We start from the raw sequence: 16,766 nt of genomic DNA on the forward strand, positions 1-16,766 counted from the left end.
CGCCCTATGAACACAGTAATAGCACTGTCAGGATTCCTAGTGAATCCAGCCTGATTCCTCCTCTCCTGGAGGTGGGCACCAGAGAAAGGCTTGAGGCTGGCAGGCAGTGAATCAAAGCATCACCGCAGAGGGACGGAGCATATGGGTACCCATATGTCATGAGATCCTGGCTGAACTCTTCAGATTGGGGGATGAGAAAGAAAGTGAAGGGGGCCAGGTTTTCCTCTAGGGCCAGTTGCAGCTGGTAACAGGCTTTAAGACGGTGTTTGTACAACATCTGGCTACATAACGGATGTGGAAACCAGGTGTGATTTATGAGCTTCCAAATGGCCCCTTCCTGCTCTCTCTCCCTCCACACGTCCCAGCCTCCTTCGAAGATTGTCACACTCCCATCTGCCCCGGCAGGGCCCTTTTTATCTGATGGAAGGAGGGAAGAAAGGAAATGGGGTCATCAATTCTGCCTTCGAGACTCTGCTCTGTGAGTCTGCACTGGAGTCAGCCTCTTAGAATGGACGGCTCTTTTGTTTTTATGGTGTGACTCAAAAGGTTGCACTATTTATCAGGAGTGTTTTCTTATTACATAAACATATGAACTGAATTTAAATCAGCTCTCCAGTGCTTGGATTTTACAGAATGAAATATGTAATAATAACCACATCAAAGTAAGAGCCCTTATTATTAGGTTAAAATTACTCGGCCTGAAGTTTTTAAGTCCTCTTTATCTAAATAAACCCTGTTGACTTCAAAATTGTCTTGGAAGGCATAGCACTCAGAAAATACTTGGTGAATCAGTAATAATTTCTTGGACTTCGATACTCTAAAATAAAATAGGTAATTAACTTGATTACTTCTTATTTTCCAGTTGGTGAAAAAGGTGAATTGGTAATAGTTATGTTGGGGAAGAAAATTCTTTATCCTCACGTGTTCTGTTGGTCCTTCAGTTCTCTCTAGGAAGGATGTTTACTTGGATTTTTTATTTTTGATTGTGCACTTCCTGTAAGGCAGGACTGTAGTCATTACTGTGGAATTAATATGGGCTGGAGTATTGAGGGTGGTGTTCTACTCAAGAGATTCTCATAGAATGCAGATTTAGGGCTGGATACAACCCAAGGATCACTTAATCCAGGTGCTCCTAAGTGGAGCCCTTGAGAGGTAAGATGTTAGATTTTGCTAAAGATCCAGAAGGATCTAGATACCAAAAGTGAAACAAATATCGGGTAGCACCCCACAAAGTTTTCTATGTTAAAAATTAGTTCTCATCCTCTCCTGGACGTATACCCAAGAGAACTGAGAACAGCAGGGTCACCAAGAGATGTCTGTGCTCTCGCGTTCACAGCAGCACTGCTCACAGTGCCCAAGAGATGGAAGCAACTCATATGCCCATCAGCAGATGAATGGATAAACAAAATATAGTGCACACACACACACACACACACAGACACACACGAATAGCATGCAACCTTTAAAAAGGAGGAGTATCCTGTCAAATGCCACAGCATAGGGGAACCTGGAGGTCATTATGCCAAGTGAAAAAAACCAGCTACCAAAGGACAAATACTGCATGATCCTCTGTATATGCAGCATCTAAAGTAGTCAGACTCATAGATACAGAAAGTTAGAGTGGTGGTTACCAGGGACTGGGGGAAAGAGGAATGTGGATTAGTGGTTAATGTGTACTAAGTATCAGATTTGCAGGATGAAGTAGTTCTGAAGATCTGTTTCACAACAATGTAAATATACTTAACACTACTAAACTATACACTTAAAATGGTTAAGATGGTAAATTTTGTAATGTATGTTTTTTGACCATAATAAGAATATTTCTAAAACAAATAACAAGGCCCTTGCTGCTGTGGTAAGCAGTTTGATAGACCCTCAAAAAGCTGAACAGCATTTCCATGGGACCTGGCAATTCTCTTCCTAGGTGCTCAAACAGAAACTTGCACGTAAATGTTCATCCCACCATTATTCCCAATAGCCAAAAAATTGAAACAACCCAAACATTAATCAGCTGATGAATGGAGACACAAAACGTGGTATATTCATACAAGAAACGAGGGGCTGATTGATGGTACAGTCAGGGAGGAACTTTGAAAACGTTGTGCTACGTAAAAGAAACAAGACACCAGGCCACATATTCAACAACTCCATTTATATGAAATCTCCAGAATAAGCAAATGCATAGAGACAGCAGATGACTGATTGCCAGGGGCTGAGGAGAAAAGGGGGAATGGTGAGTGGCTGCTGAATGGGTATCGGTTGCTTTTGAGGATGAGGAAAGTTCTGGAATTAGATGGTGATGCTGGTTGTATAACATAGCAAATGTATTAAAAGCCGCTAAATTATACAATTTCAGGTAGTTAAAATGGTGGATTTTATGTTCTATGAATTTTACCTCAATAAAAAGGAAGTCCTTCTGCATGGAAATTGGGAACCGTGGCACACTGTCATCGCTGAGGAAGTGGAAGCTTGCTGTGGTGGGAGGACTTTCTGGAGGACCATGACTGAACTCCTCAGGGACATCAGGACCGTTCGGGGGTTGAGAGAGGTATCTCATGTAGCCAGGCTCAGGCAGCAAGGACACACTGATGGGGTTGACGACAGGAGAGGTGGGTCCCTTGGGCTCTTCCAGGGCCACCTCTCTGCCCTCCTCCTGGAACAGCTGCCTCCACAGGCTGGCAGAGGGTTGGCTATAGCGTATCCATGCTTTATACCTAGACAAGTGGCATTGAGAGAAAGAAACAGGTATCTCGAGATATTCATCTCTTTTTAGGAGCAAGTAAAGCTTCACCAGAAGTCCCCTAGCAAACTCATTGGCCAGAATTGGGTGACTCGATTCTCCCTAAGTCAGACATTGCTAAGATTGTGTTAGATGTGCAGTTTGCAATGCCATGGAGGTTGGGAAGTCAGGTACAAAGACCAGTACCACAGGCAGTGTGGCCGGGCAGAAGGCAGGCTAGGGAGGTCTCCTGGAGCAGTGGGGATGAGCAGGTGGCCCAGGTCTGTACTGAGAAGGAATGAAGTGCAGGGAGCACTGCTGAGCCACATGTTAGGACCCGGAGCCTGGGGAATGAGGTTCAGGAGCCCTCGCACAGGGCTCAGGATCCAAAGCCAATATGGCTGGTGGCTAGAGGTCGGAATCCAGGTCCAGGTTCTGAGGTACAACTGGCACCAGCCAAAGCCGTGGAGAGATTCCTCCCTTCACCCATGGGCTCTTTATAGAGAAAGATTCCCCCTTCCAGGGCTCTCTACAGAGCCCCATCTTAAAGCCAGACCTGCTCCGCAGTAGGTGTGTGTTTGAACCCAGAAACAGACGTAAGTAGAACTGCACTTTAGAACAAAAACACTGAGTAGTTTATAAGTAAGGCCAAACCTTTTTAAAGATTATCCCTACAGGCTCCATCAGAACTAACCAGAGACCACAGGTTAAATTACTAGAAATTTATCATCCCCTACTCTTGTAGTAGATTTGTACAGGACAGGATTTGTGTCCTAATAATTTTTCCAGCAGCAGCCCTTAGCTGTTTTCCCTGGCACGCACATCCGAGTATCCCCTCCCTGCACGTTATTCCCCTGATGTCCGTGTAAGTACCTTGTCTGTGCCAGGTATTCTCTACACAGCGGGGACACATTAGTGAGCAAAACAAAATCCTCTTCTCACAGGGCTGGCATACCACTGGGAACAACAGACGATGAGCACACGGACAGCTGACATGTGCTCTGGCAAGTAGACTTAGCAGGGCTGCAAAGAAAGCACAGATGGCAAGGGGCAGCAAGGGGTCTTTATCTCCTGAGAAAGTTGCCGGTGAGGAGAGCCTCACTGAATTTTGTAACCACCATTATTGGTAGCCCAGGCCCTCTGCAGAACGCATGTGGAAAGAGGAAATGAAGACAGATGCTAGGGTGGCTGCCCCAGGACACAGCTGTGCAGGCAGGCTCCGGCAGCACCTGGATGTCCGAGCACGTCTGCTCCACCGTTAACCTGGGATCACCATAAAGATGAATTTTCTGCTAAGAGGGACCAGAGTAGCATCTCTATGGACGTGGCTTCAAGCTGTATAGGCAAGCCTGAGGCTAAGGATTTTGTAAACTCGGCATGATCAAGAGTGTTTGGTGTGCTAGTCAGAATGTGGTTGGCAGTAGTTGCCCTGGCATTCTAGGAAGGAATACCCAAGAGAGAACACTGGAGAAAAGGGGACATCTTTGGCATTCTAAGAATTTGACAAAACCATTAACTGGATCACTTTGAATTTATGTAAGTCAGGAATAAAGATTATAAATGACATCCGTTAAGCATTCCTTTGTAGCAGTTTCATAGTGATGATAATGGAATTTAGGGCAATTTTGGCCAATCGAAATTAAGAGACGTAATTGCTGTTTACCTTTCTGGGTGGCATCGTGGGAGGTAGGAAATGAAGGGGAGGGAGGCTAAGATGGTGGAGTAGAAATATGCATGTTCTGATACAGGCGCCTATTTTCAAAGTTGGTTGGGTATAAAGTTTGTTTGACTTTAAGAGCACAAATTCATTGCATTTATCTAACATTCCTACCTACAGAACAGCACAGCATGACCTCTGTAGCTAAGGTTAACTTTCAGCTACACGTGGCCTCAGTAGAAACTGGACATGAGGGAATGGTTTTGACATTTTTGAAACCTACCCTCTTTATAGGAGAAGAGTTGTTCATATCCTGCAATGTTAAATAAGTTCTGTAGGTTGAGAAGAAAACTAGGACAATTAACAACATGAATGTTGCCAGTTAACTTGCTGTTTAATTAACATGAGAAAGTTGATACTCTTTGAACCTGAAAGAACACATAGAATTTCAATATGCGGACATATGGCGAACCTGTACTGGTTGGGGAAGCAGCATCAATGTTCATTTTGAAAAAAGCAGAAAAAATGATGTCGCTGATGCTGGGGATGGGGCTGGCTGGCCCTCTCCCCCTGCCTCTTTTCCTCCGCCTCTCTCCTCTTCCCCTCCGCCTCTCTCCCCACCATTCACTCACACTTTGACGTAAGGGTGCCACATGGGGGTCTCTCTCCAGACCTTCCTCATGGGTTAGCCCCGCAGCCCCCACCTCGTGCTGTGGTCATGATCAAAAGTTGTATCTAAAAGCAAGACATATTTCTGCTAGTTTGTGATTAATTTGAACCCAGGAGTTTGTTGATTATGTCTATTTACTTGGACTTACTGGAAGGCCAAGTTTTCTCAAGAACATGAACAAATCAGTAAAATTCTAAATTTATTGCTTTAATTTCTTAAACTCAGATTCAGCTTCTCCATATATCTGTTTATATTTAATTTCCCTGAAGGTCTGGAAAACAGGGCAAAAGAACATAGTCTCTGTCCATCAGAGGTCTTCTTTGTTGTCTTTTTGGCCTATCTTTTGGGCTCAGCCTAAATCTTTCCCCCAGCATTTTAAGTAACTTCACATTTAAGGCTTCTAAAAAGCAGCAGTGATAGCTAAAAACCTAATACAGACTGTAAATGAATGGAAAGCTCATATAAATCAGTAATAAACACATCAAATTCCCAATGGATTAAAAAGAAAATGAACAAATAATTATCAAAAGAATAAATATTTGAGGCTGGGCATGGTGGCTCACACCTGTAATCCCAGCACTTTGGGAGGCCAAGGCAAGTGGATCACAAGGTCAGGAGTTCGAGACCAGCCTGGTCAAGATGGTGAAACTCCGTCTTTACTAAAAACATAAAAATGAACCAGGCGTGATGGCAGGCACCTGTAATCCCAGCTACTCAGGAGGCTGAGTCGGGAGAATCGCTTGAACCTGGGGGGCAGAGGTTACAGTGAGCCGAGATCGCACCACTGCACTCCAGCGTGGGTGACAGAGTGAGACTCCATCTCAAAAATAAATAAATACCTGTAAACAAATATTATTAGTAAATAAAAACAAAAAATAAAATTTCACTTTCTGATATCCAAAAAAAAAAAAAGTTACAACTGCCTTCATGTTCTTTTCTTTGTCTATTAATCATAGACAGTCTGTATCTGTGGGTTCCGCATCCAAGGATTCGGCCCACGGCAGTCAACCAACTGTGAACTGAAAATATTCAGGAAAAAAATGGATTATTGCATCTGTACTGAACATGTACAGACTTTTTTTCTTGGCACTCTTCCCTAAACAGTACAGGGTAACAGCTATTTACATAGCATTTACATTATATTAGGAATTATAAGTAACTGTAGATGATTTAAAGTATACGAGAGGATGTGTGGAGGTTATATGCAAATGCTACACTATTTTATATCAGGGACGTGAGCATCTGCAGGATTGTGGTATCCACAGGGGTCCTAGACCACTCTCCCACGGCTGCCAAGGGATGACTGTATAGATTGGATGTCTCAATTTATATTTCCAGAAACACAGTGAATTGCCTCTAAACAGCAAGCCATTTTCTTCCCTCAAACTCTGCTCCCCTTTCCATCTTGTTACCAGGCTCTGATAACTTGGATACTGAGTTTTCCCAGCCAGAATCATCAACATGTATTTCTCCTTCTCCCCAGGCTCCCACATCCAAACCCTCATAATGAAGCCAGGCCCTTTGGCATCAGGAGTAAGGCAGCAGGCCCCATCCCTACCACTCGTGGCCAACTATCAGGGCTCCCTGCCTAGCACTCAGAACCAGCCAATCTAAACGTCAAGTCTCAGCTTGGAAGTCAGCCCAGGAACTCTTTCCTGACAGGCCTGCTTTCATCAAGGCGTGCTGACCCCCTGTGTGTTCCCCAGGTACCTGGGACTTCCCCTCTCATGACACTGTGGTTCCATTTCGGCTGCTTCTCAGACTACAAGCTCCCCTGGGGCAATGGCCAGGTACTGTGTGTCAGCCACCCATTCTCCTGACACGTGGGCACGTTGAGAGACAGTTCACACAGACATCTCATGTTTCTGCATAGTCCGGGTCCTCTGAGCAAAGACATTTACATTCAAGTTAATAATGTTTATATAAGGAGACATTTTATGACAATAAAGCTTACAGAAGTCTCCCTTCTGCTCCCCTAAGATGGTTGCTTACGTTCCAGGATGAAGCTAACTCTCTGTCTCTGCCTCTCTCTGTCTGTCTGTCTGTCTGTCTGTCTCTCTCTCTCTCTCTCTGTCTCTCCCTCTCTCTCAATAGTGGAGAGAGAAGGTCACCAGCAGCCCTGTACAAGGTCAGAGGTCCCTAATTCTGGGGTATGTCCTCTATGATGATTCCACTGCATGCATAGGTGACACTTGGCCCTCACCATGTCACATCACCATGGGGATTGGCACTTAGCAAACTAGTGCTAAGATGTCGTTCTTGCTGCTCTCTCTGACTGAGAGGTCTTGCACCTTCTGTTGTGAATACACACACGCATGCACAAACACGGAGACACCACACATCGTTCCACAAACATGCACACACAGTGGCAGGCTAACTTGTTAGCTGACCAGTGGGATAAAACCTCAGGCCCTTCACAGTTTTGTATGTAATGAGGATAAGCATGATAAGACTTGCCCATTGTCCTCAGCTAAGCCGCAGTCGCAGGGGCTGAAGAGAACCCATCAGAACCCAGACCAGCCTCCTGGGCTGGGGCCAGCACCTTTACCATCACATGCCTGCCTCCTCTGCATGACTACAGAGCCTCCTGAACTTTAATGTGCTTGCAGATCACCCGGGAATCTGGTCAGAATGCAGATTCTGCCTTAGCAGGGCTGGGGTGGGCCCGAGACTGCGTTTCTCATGAGCAGAGTGAGAGCTGCTGCCCATTCCCCACCACGCAGTGAGCAGCATTTACCTGAGACACACACACCATCCCAGTCTCTGCAACACATGTGAAGCCTACACATGTTTCAGAAATGTATCAACACTGTGTTAAAGGAAGACAATGTTCATCAACAGTTTCTTCTTTCACTGTGGGTAATGATAACTTCCTAGTTGACCACCATATTTGTAAGGACTCCAGGGGGAGGCAGAAGAGAGTATGCATGCCAACTGTCCAATAGGCAGAATTGAACGTTCTTTTCCCATGGGACTTGAATCTATTTTGAAAGCATCTGTCATGTGGCCTGTTGAGTTTATGATTATGGCTCATCTTAATTGGGCCTTGGGGAATAAGACATTTAAAAGATTGTCCCTGGTATGGACTTAAGCAGTTCAGCAGCATTCAGGAAGTCTAACAGCCAAATAACAGCAAACACAGCTGCCTTTAGACCAGGTGCTTTGCATACTTAGTCTTATTCAGTCTTCACATCCTACAAAGTAAGGGGACTCTCTTTTATGGCCAAGGAGATCTAAGAAAGACTAAGGACATGGCTAAGGTCATTCCCAAAGTAACTGTACAATAAGATGTAAATCCAAATGTGTATGACTCCAAAGACTCCCAGTGTCCTGCCCACCGTTTCTGCTCTGTTAACTAGTCATTTTTCCCAGAGAGTTGTGGGGAAATTATTGAGAAGAAAGCCTAAAATCCTTTCCAGCACTAGGATTGTATTATTAGGTGCTGGTTTCCATCAAGCTCATTTAAGACGGAAGAATTTCAGTGATATTCCTTCTACCCCAATTGTCAACTCAAGCTCTGTGGCTTTACAAGACACCATGGCAGTGTCAGAGCAGCTCTGCAGGGTACCGGCTTCTGCAGAGGCTCCCTGCCTCTACGTGAAGGTCAGCTGCTGCCCTGGTGAGTCTTCATATCTTGGGGGCAAGAACCTCAGAACCAGGAACACCACCAACCACTAAGAAAGCCCCGGCCCTGCATGCAGGAGCCCACGCACCTCAGGTCTGGAAACAACTCAAGCTTGGGACCCAGAATAACCATGCCAGAGGCCAGCGATTGGAGGCTTTGGGACCCAGAATAACCACGTCAGAGGCCAGCGATTGGAGGCTTTGGGACCCGGAATATCCACGTCGGAGGCCAGCCATTGGAGGCTCCCAAGGCAGCTGCAAAGAAAGGAAATGAGACTGGAAAAGTACAAACAAGAAGAAGCTGGAGCCAGGGTAAAAACCATGACTCACCTCTACCAAATTCGTGACGACTATAAGTGGAAAAAAAATAAGCCTGAAATGGGAAGGGTGGTGCCCAATGGGCCCAAAACAAACACTGCTGAAGAATGGAAGGTTTGTTTTCACTTTGCCAGAGATACCAAATGTGATCAGAGATAGAAACAGACGCAGCCCTTTCCCAGCCTTAGCGAGGCCAAGCCCATGGGGTGTTGGGTCAGAGGGAAGCATGAAGAGGAGGGAGGGAGCAAGAAGCTCGGGTCAGCACGCAGAGGCAGAACCCCCGCCTTCTCCTCCTGGCGGGAGGAGGGAGCTACACCCCCTTGCAGTTTTTGGGTTTTTCAGAGCTTGACTTTGTCCAGATAGCTGCATCCCCAGGTGAAAGGCCCTGGGGAGCACACGCACTCTGCCCTCTAAGTCACTGGAGCCCTCATCCCTTAGGGACACAGAACCAGAAAGGAGGAATGTGTCCCCTGCAGCTTTAGTTTGACTCTACCCAGGCTGAGCCTTTGGTCTGTTAGTTCATGTGCTGGTTCTTTTTGAAAATGTTGGATCCCATGTGTGACTGCTAAATCAAGCAATTTAGGTACACATAGTCCGTAAGAGCCAGCCTCCCCTGGCCTGCCTGAAATGGCGTGTAAAGCATTTTGTCTAGGAAAGCCCTAAGCTGATGGGCCCTGGGGTGCTGGCCCACTGCTCCTGGGTGGCCCCTGGTAAATCACAAACCTTTGGTGACTGTTTCCTCATCTGTAGCACAAGATTTGTTCCTGTGTCTTTTTCTCTTATGGGACTTTTACAGAGAAAAGAAAATGAGAGAAAAATGTGAATATCTATAAGCTTTAAAAAGAAATAAAAGCACAGCATGAATTAATAGCAGTCCCATATTCATGGGGTTCATGTTACAGAGGTGGAAACTTGCTAGACTCTGGAGAAAATAAGAAAATGTAAGTCAGGCCTCAAGAACCTTCCAGAGATTGATTAATTCTCACTGAGGCCATCTGCATTCCTTTGCTGGCAGAGCAGTTCCTGGATAGGTACTTATAAATCATTTCAGGCCTGAACAGGATTAGAGGTGCTGTGCTTTTAAATCATTTTAATTTAGAGTTTAACCGGAAATTATTGTATAACATTTTGAGGGTAGCACAAGGAAAGGGAATGTTTTTGCTGTATGGTGCCTTGAACACATCCCACAGGTTTACTTTTTTGCTGTATGTTTTCTTCTGCACCAAAACAATGCACCATTTGTATTTCGGCCCTTCAGTAATCTTGCAGATAGACACCTGACAAGTACACGTGGATAACAAACAGTCCCCTAGGATGCAGAGCAAGATGTACTCTGTATCCTTAGGAGCTCTGTCAGCATAGAAGGTGTCACAACTCGGCATTGCAATGAGGATGAAGATAATGGCATGTAATAAAATACAGGGCCAACTCAGACCAGAGATCTCTAATGAGGCAGGAGCTTGGGTTCACACATTCTTTTGCTTTAGTATCTGGCCTGGAGCCTACAATAGAATCTCTCCTCAGAAAGGACTATGTGTTAATTAGTGGCTGTAGCATGCTGCCTTTTCCTTTACTTTTCTTTATTATGCTCAATAATTGTTTTGTTTTATTTCTTGCCTGATTCTTCTTAATGATTGTTTCTGTATGTGCCTGCATCCCTTCTCTGTTATTTCTTCCTCCAGCTCACAATGAAATGAGCTTAACAACAATAGTTTTGCTCAGGTGACCTAAAGGAGCTAAGTACTATTTCCAAGGTTTTGTAACCACTGAATTGTTCTTGCAAGGCATCATGCTGCAACTCAACGACCAGCCTGGAAGACCTGAGCTGACCAGCTGCACTAATAGTCAGCCGAGTGGCCCTGTGAAAATCAAATTATATTTACAGGTTAGACTGTATATAGGGAGTTGAATTAATTGCCATGGTTTTTATCACTCTTATCTTCTAATTTTTTTGACCTGATGGGCTATGAATACAGTATCTTCCCTCTTCTAGCGGTGTGAGTTTGTTATTGTAAGTACTGTTTTACGGAGACAAAACATTTAGCCTTTCTTTTTTAATTGCTTACTCTTAGAGGAGACTGTGATGGCAGGCGGGAGGAGGCATGACCAAATACATAAGGCATATCTGTCTATATTTCTTTGACATTGACATTTCATCAAGGGACATGACTCTGAAAGATGGCTGTCCCTTCTAATGGCTGGACTTTGCAGCTGCAGTGGCCAGAAGCGTAAAGACGTGTAAAGAGGATTTTTCGGTACATCAAACACTGAATGTCTTGCTATGCAGCTTCTGTGATTGATATTCGGTTCTGTGGGCTCCTTCCTTCCAAAGTGCAGTCTGTAAAGGATGTTGGGGAGTAGTAATTTCAAGAAAGATTTGGCATGAGTGTCAGTCGTTGGGTGGTGGGTGTGAGAAGGGTGTTGCTGTTGGTGGGTAAAGTGTTGTCACTTAGATGTTGTCATTTTCCCCCAGATAGCTTTCATTAAGGTGACAATCCTGTGGCATCTGGGTCCAGGTGGGTGGGGTGTAGCAGCCAGTTTCTGACCACCTGTAGTTGTGAACAAGTTCAGAGTTAGTATATTTGTCAGGGTTCTCTAGAGGGACAGAACTAATAAGATATATGTGTGTGTGTGTATATATATATGTATGTATATATAATATATAACTGATAGGAGATATATATATATATATATATATATATATATATATATATATATATGGGGGGAAGAGAGAGAGGTTTATTAAGTATTAACTTTCACAATGACAAAGTCCCACAGTAGGCTGCCTGCAAGCTTGAGGAGCAAGAAGAGCCAGGTCCAAGTCTCAAAACTGAAGAACTTGGGAGTCTGATGTTCAAGGGCAGGAAGCATCCAGCACAGAAGAAAGATGTAGGCTGGGAGGCTAGGCCAGTCTCTCGCTTCATGTTTTTCTGCTTGCTTTTTTTATTTGCTGATGGCTGATTAGATGGTGCCCACCCGATTAAGGATGGATCTGCCTTCCCCAGCCCACTGACTCAAATGTTAATCTCTCTTACAGATGCACCCAGGACCAATATTGCATCCTTCAATCCAATCAAGCTGACACTCAGTATTAACCACCACAAGTCCACCCCTTGTCAGCTTGAACCCATACACATCTCCTGAGATCATATATAATCTTCAAATAAAGACAGTAATTATGCCTAACATAGTAAAACTATTCTTTGTACAACCAGAAATGCACCGATCCCCAACCCAAATGCTATATTACAGTAGGTTAACAAACTTAAATGCTGATATGAAGTCAATAAATCTGACATCACATGATAAAGGAAAAGGAAATAAAATAAAGGTATTTTCTTAGTATAAGTTTATAAGTGTACAAACATATTTTTAGCAAAAGGAGGAGGAAATACTCATGACAATTACAGTCCCCATTTCTGTAGCTGGTCACATGGTCGTAGCTGGTATGGATGACTACCTTCTACCCATTCTGTATTCCCTTTGTCTTCAGTACAAGCACCTCAGCAGGTCGTGGTTTTTTCCCTGGTGGAGTGAACCAAACCTTCATTCTCATTCTTGAGGGATCTGGGCCATTGGTAGTCCTGCCTGAATTGGGCTGTTGTAGTTTCCCATTGACCTTAAGCACAGGCCATGGTAATAGCAAGAAATGCCTTAATGCATCTTCTGTATTCCATACATACTCTTCCTTACCTCTGTTGCGGAGTAGTAGACTGATTTTATCTTGATGGTCTGGGACAATCACCCCAGCCAACACTGTTAACTCCCTTCTTGGCCTGTTGACTTAAAAGTAGGAGGAGCAAAAGTGTCCAGGTGGCAATCTTAACTTCAGTTTAACGGGATCAGTGTTGTGCCTCCTGGTAGGAGCGTTCCTCCCTCTGGAACTAAGACCTCCAGGCCAGCAAAACATATTGTGGGAACAGGAAGCAAAAATTTTGCCAGTGGATCACTAGGAGTAATGGTGCGTGGTGCTGCTTTCACTTCTACCTCTTGTTTCCTGGACCCATGAGTCCTGGCTATGGGAGAAACAGTATCATACCTTGTACGCTGATTCGGAGCATACACAGCCCTCTGGAGAACTCTGCCCCAGCCCTGCAAAGTATTGTCACCTAGTTGATGTTGTAGTTGTGGCTTCAAAAGGACATTCCAGTGTTTTATTAATCTAGCTGCTTCAGGATGATGGAGAACTTGGTAAGACCAGGGACTTCCATGGGCATGAGCCCACTGCCACACTCCTTTAGCTGTAAAGTGAGTGCCTTTGTCAGAGGCAAGGCTGTATAGAATATCATGATGGTGGATAAGGCATTCTGTGGGTCCGTGTATGGTAGTCTTGGCAGAAGCATTGTGTGCTAGATAGGCAAACCCATATTCAGAGTAAGTGTCTATGCCAGTGAGGACAAACCTCTGCCCTTTCCATGGTGGAAGAGGTTCAATATAATCAACCTGTCACCAGGTAGGTGGCTGATCACCCTGAGGAATGGTGCCATATCGAGGGCTCAGTGTTGGTCTCTGCTGCTGGCAAATTGGGCACTCAGCAGTGGCCATAGCCATGTCAGCCTTGGTGAGTGGAAGTCCATGTTGCTGAGCCCATGCATAACCTTCATCCCTGCCACCATGGCCACTTTGTTTGTTGGCCCATTGGGCCATGACGGGGGTGGCTGGGGAAAGTGGCTGAGTGGTGTTCACAGAACAAGTCATCATATTCAATTGATTATTCAAATCCTCCTCTGCTGATGTTACCTGTTGGTGAGTCCTCACAGGGGATACAAATATCTTTAGTTTTTGACCACTCAGAGAGATCCATCCACATACCTCTTCCCCAAATTGCTTTGTCACCAATTTTCCCATCATGTTTCTTCCAAGTCCCTGACCATCCAGCCAAACCATTGGCTATGGCCCATGAATCAGTATATAATCATACATCCAGCCATTTCTCTTTCCATGCGAAGTGTACAACCAGGTGGACTGCTGGAAGTTCTGCCTACTGGGAAGATTTACCTTCACCACTGTCCTTCAGGGATGTCCTAGAAAGGGCTATGGTGCTGCAGCTGTCCACCTTCGGTGGTGCCTGCATATCATGCAGAACCATCTGTGAACCAGGCCCTTGTCTTCTCTTCCTCTGCCAATTGATCCTAGAGAACTCCCCGTGAGGCCATTGGTGCAGGCTCAGGGAGAGAAGGCAGGATAGCAGGAGTGCAGCTTATGAGGGTAAGTTACATGAAGCAGTGGCTCAAATGCCCATAAGAGGGGTTTATGAAGATCAGGTAACTTACTTGTGCCTTCAGGACCTTCTCAAGACCAATCACATTCATACCACTTCCATTTGATGATGGAATGCTGCTGTGCATGACCCACTTTATGGCCAGATAGGTCAGAAAGCACCCAGTTCATGATGGGCTGACAGTTCAGTTAACATGGTGACTCGATGACCCATAGTCAAAAGTCCAGTTTCCACCAAAGCCCAGTAACAGGCCAACAGCTGTCTCTCAAAAGGAGAGTAGTTACCTGCAGAAGATGGCAGGGCCTGGCTCAAAAATCCTAGAGGCCTATGCTGTGATTCACCTATGCGATCCTACTGAAGGCTCTAAACAGCACCCCATCTGCCACTGTCAACTCAGGCACCATTGGATCTGCTGGGTCATATGGCCCAAGTGTCAGAGCAGCCTGCATAGCAACATGGACTGTTGCGGAGACTTCTCCTGTTCTGGACCCCACTCAAAACTGGCACCCTTTTGGGTCACTGAATAAATGGGCTGGAGTAACATACCCAAATGAGGAATGTGTTTTCTCCAAAATCCAAATAGACCCACTAGGCATTGTGCCTCTTTCTTGGTTGTAGGAGGGCCAAATGCAGCAACTTATCCTTCATCTTAGAAGGAATATCTCCACCGGCCCCACACCACCAGACCCTTAGAAATTTTACTGAGGTAGGAGCTCCCTGAATTTTAGTTGGATTTATTTCCCATCCTCTGGCATGCAAATGTTTAACCAGTAAGTCCAGTATGTTTGCTACTTCTTGCTCACTGGATCCAATCGCATAATGTCATCAATGTAATGGACCAGTGTGATATTTTGTGGAAGCAAAAAGTGATCAAGGTCTCTCCAAATAATATGCCACAAAGCTGGAGAGTTGATATACCCCTGAGATAGGACAGTAAAGGTATATTGCTGGTCTTGCCAGCTAAAGGCAAATTGCTTCTGGTGGCCTTATGGACAGAAATGGAGAAAAAGGCATTTGCCAAGTCAATGGTTGCATACCAGGTACCAGGAGATGTGTTAATTTGCCCAAGCAATGAAACCGCATCTGGTACAACAGCTGCAATTAGAGTCACCACTTGGTTGAGCTTATGATAATCCACTGTCATTTTTTAAGATCCATCTGTCATCTGCACAGGCCAAATAGGAGAGTTGAATGGGGATGTGGTGGCAATCATCACCCCTGCATCTTTCAAGTCCTTGATGGTGGCACTAATCTCTGCAGTCCTTCCAAGGATGTGATACTGTTTTTGATTTACTATTTTTCTAGTAGTAAATAGCAGCCTTTCTAGAGGCAGCTCTAAGGGCTTCCATTTGGCCTTTCCTACCGTAATAGCCCTCACCCTACCAGTCAGGGCGTCAGTGTGGGAGTTCTGCCAGCTGCTAAGTATGTCTATGCCAATTATGCATTCTGGCACTGGGGAAATAACCCCAGGATGAGTCCAGGGACCCACTGTAAGTCAGACCTGAGTTAAAACTTCATTAATTACCTGACCTCCATAAGTCCCTACTTTAACTGGAGGACCACAATGACGTTTTGGGTCTCCTGGAATCATCGTCAGCTCACAGCCAGTGTCCAGTAGTCCTCAAAATGTCTGATCATTTCCCTTTCCCCAATGCACAGTTACTCTGGTAAAAGACCAGAGATCTCCTTGGGGAAAGATGGGAGAAAGATTTGCTACATAAATTTTTGGCAACATAGTGGGGTTCTTCCTCAAGAGGACCCAGCCTCTTCATTCAAGGGGTTCTGGGTCTGTTGTAAGGCTCAAGTCTGGAAATTGATTGAGGGGCTGTGATTCTCTTTTTATAATTCAAATTAGTCTTTTATCTTTTGACCTAGAAGTTTTCTGCTTGTATAAATTAAGGAGTGCAGTAAGCTTCCTATCAGTTCCACTTCTAGAAACACTGTGATTAATTAGGCAATGCCGTAGCTCTACACAAGTCAGACTATTCTGACTGCCTCATTGCCTCTGCTGTTCATTATGGTAGCTGCTTCCACCTTGCCGTTGATGGTTGAGTGCCGCCACTCGGCCCCTGCCACCTCGGTATCTATTCCCATAGTATTTAAATTTTGTAGTTGAGTGACTGTGGGTCCCACTGTTAGATGTGACATGCAGAGAAGAGCAATTACAGGGCTCTTCAAAGATGCAGGTGCTGCCTTCACAAATCTATTTCACAAGACATTAATCAGGGTATATCTTTTGGACCCTCCCAGCTGGGATGAGTATGTCTAAAGTGATTAATCCACTCCACCATCCCAGGCTCCCTAAGCCTTTGGATTCCTTCCTCTACATTAAACCAGGGAAGATCAGGCATTTCCAGCTCACTCACAGTGGGCCATCTTTTAGTCCATATTTCAGCTAATCAAGCAAATAAAATATTAGACCTTTTTTAACTCTCTGAGCTGTAACATTCAATGTAGAGTCCCTACTTAGTGGGCCCAAATCAATAAATTCAGCCTGATCCAACTCCTTCCACGCTTATCCAATACCCTTAATATCCATTCCCATGCCTGTTCTCTG

The 16,766-nt window shown here is 44.9% G+C and overlaps 1 protein-coding gene across 1 annotated transcript in view; it reads left to right on the forward strand.

Moving 5' to 3' along the window:
• The window catches only part of DAP (death associated protein), a 76,413-nt gene that overhangs the window by 26,948 nt on the left and 32,699 nt on the right, over positions 1-16,766 (forward strand). The gene's annotated exons all lie outside the window — the stretch shown is intronic.

This window comes from Sapajus apella, unplaced genomic scaffold (genome assembly GCF_009761245.1).
Source record: "Sapajus apella isolate SASKATOON/1434 unplaced genomic scaffold, GSC_monkey_1.0 scaffold11, whole genome shotgun sequence".
In the NCBI taxonomy this organism is placed as follows: Eukaryota; Metazoa; Chordata; class Mammalia; order Primates; family Cebidae; genus Sapajus; species Sapajus apella.